This window comes from Petromyzon marinus, unplaced genomic scaffold, assembly GCF_048934315.1.
Source record: "Petromyzon marinus isolate PM22_M1 ecotype Great Lakes invasive population unplaced genomic scaffold, UKy_Petmar_22M1.pri1.0 PM_G_Scaffold_6, whole genome shotgun sequence".
Taxonomy (NCBI): Eukaryota; Metazoa; Chordata; class Hyperoartia; order Petromyzontiformes; family Petromyzontidae; genus Petromyzon; species Petromyzon marinus.
Genome location: NW_027423013.1, coordinates 2,762,501 through 2,765,000, shown reverse-complemented (window position 1 = coordinate 2,765,000; position 2,500 = coordinate 2,762,501).

The window sequence follows — 2,500 nt, the reverse complement described above, 5'->3', positions numbered from 1 at the left end:
CGCTCTGGGTTTGTAGTTGGTGATGTGCCTGAGCCCTTTGGCAGACAGAAGCAGCGTCGTTAGTAGAGAACTGGTGTTTTAGTGTCTCTGAGTACAGTCGTTTAGCCTCTCTCACCGCTTTGCTAAACCTGTTCTTCGACTCCTTGAATCTGTCTCTATCCCCACTCCTAAACGCTTCCTCCTTCTCCAACCTCAACCTTTTGAGCTTTGCTGAGAACCAGGGCTTGTTGTTGTTAAAGTTCACCCTGGTACGTGTTGGGATACAGCAGTCCTCACAGAAGCTGATGTACACAGCCTCTGTGAGTTCATCCAGACTATTGGTAGCAGTCGTGAACATATCCCAGTCAGTACAGTCTAAGCACGCCCGCAAATCTTCCACAGCCTCACTGGTCCACTGTTTAGATGTCCTCACAGCAGGTTTACAGAGTTTTAGTTGCTGCCTGTATGCACGAATCAGGTGGACCAAGGGAGTTCTGTGCGAGCCGAACAGCCCCGTGACCCACAAGAGAAACATCCCCGCCAAATTCGAGCGTTTGACGGGGTCTATCCGTGAAAAAATATTCACGTTTTTGAGTGCACATGCATTTCTGCTGCAAATGCCTCTGGAAGTTTCATGCCGTTCGTATGCCAATTGTGGCAACACGAAAATGACCCGTTTTCCCATTCCGAGGGATTTCTGTGCGACCCTAACAGCCCCGTGAGCCACAAGAGACACATCCCCGCCAATTTCTAGCGTTTCACGGGGTCTATCCGTGAAAAATATAGACGTTTTTGAGTGCACATGCATTTCTGCTGCAGATGCCTCTGGAAGTTTCATGCCGTTCGTACGCAATGTGGCAACACGAAAATGACCCCTTTTCCCATTCCGAGGGATTTCTGTGCGACCCTAACTAACAGCGCCCGTGAGCCACAAGAGAGACATCCCCGCCAATTTATAGCGTTTCACGGGGTCTATCCGTGAAAAATATAGACGTTTTTGAGTGCACATGCATTCCTGCTGCAAATGCCTCTGGAAGTTTCATGCCGTTCCTATGCAATGTGGCCACACAAAAATGACCCGTTTTCCCATTCCGAGGCATTTCTGTGCGACCCTAACAGCCCCGTGAGCCACAAGAGAGACATCCCCGCCAACTTCTAGCGTTTGACGGGGTCTATGCGTGAAAAATATTAAAATTTTTGAGTGCACGTGCCTTTCTGCTGCAAATGCCTCTGGAAGTTTCATGGCGTTCCTATGCAATGTGGCAACACGAAAATGACCCCTTTTCCCATTCCGAGGGAGTTCTGTGCCACCCTAACAGCCCCGTGAGCCACAAGAGACACATCCCCGCCAATTTCTAGCGTTTCACGGGGTCTATCCGTGAAACATATAGAAGTTTTTGAGTGCACATGCATTCCTGCTGCAAATGCCTCTGGAAGTTTCATGCGGTTCGTACGCAATGTGGCAACACGAAAATGACCCGTTTTCCCATTCCCAGGGATTTCTGTGCGACCCGAACAGCCCCGTGAGCCACAAGAGACACATCCCCGCCAATTTCTAGCGTTTCACGGGGTCTATCCGTGAAAAATATCAATTTTTTTTTGACTGCACATGCATTTCTGCTGCAAATGCCTCTGGAAGTTGCATGCGGTTCGCATGCAATGTGGCGACACGAAAATGACCCGTTTTCCCATTCCGAGGGATTTCTGTGCCACCCTAACAGCCCCGTGAGCCACAAGAGAGACATCCCCGCCAATTTCTAGCGTATCACGGGGTCTATCCGTGAGAAATATTCACTTTTTTGAGTGCACATGCATTCCTGCTGCAAATGCCTCTGGAAGTTTCATGCGGTTCGTATGCAATGTGGCGACACGAAAATGACCCGTTTTCCCATTCCGAGGGATTTCTGTGCCACCCTAACAGCCCCGTGAGCCACAAGAGAGACATCCCCGCCCACTTCTAGCGTTTCACGGGGTCTCTCCGTGAAAAATATCACATTTTTTGAGTGCACATGCATTCCTGCTGCAAATGCCTCTGGAAGTTTCATGCGGTTCGCATGCAATGTGGCGACACGAAAATGACCCGTTTTTTCCCATTCCGAGGGATTTCTGTGCCACCCTAACAGCCCCGTGAGCCACAAGAGACACATCCCCGCCAATTTCTAGCGTTTCACGGGGTCTATCCGTGAAAAATATTCAATTTTTTGACTGCACATGCATTTCTGCTGCAAATGCCTCTGGAAGTTTCATGCGGTTCGCATGCAATGTGGCGACACGAAAATGACCCGTTTTCCCATTCCGAGGGATTTCTGTGCCACCCTAACAGCCCCGTGAGCCACAAGAGAGACATCGCCGCCAATTTCTAGCGTTTCACGGGGTCTATCCGTGAAAAATATTCACTTTTTTGACTGCACATGCATTCCTGCTGCAAATGCCTCTGGAAGTTTCATGCCGTTCGCATGCAATGTGGCAACACGAAAATGACCCGTTTTCCCATTCCGAGGGATTTCTGTGCCACCCTAAC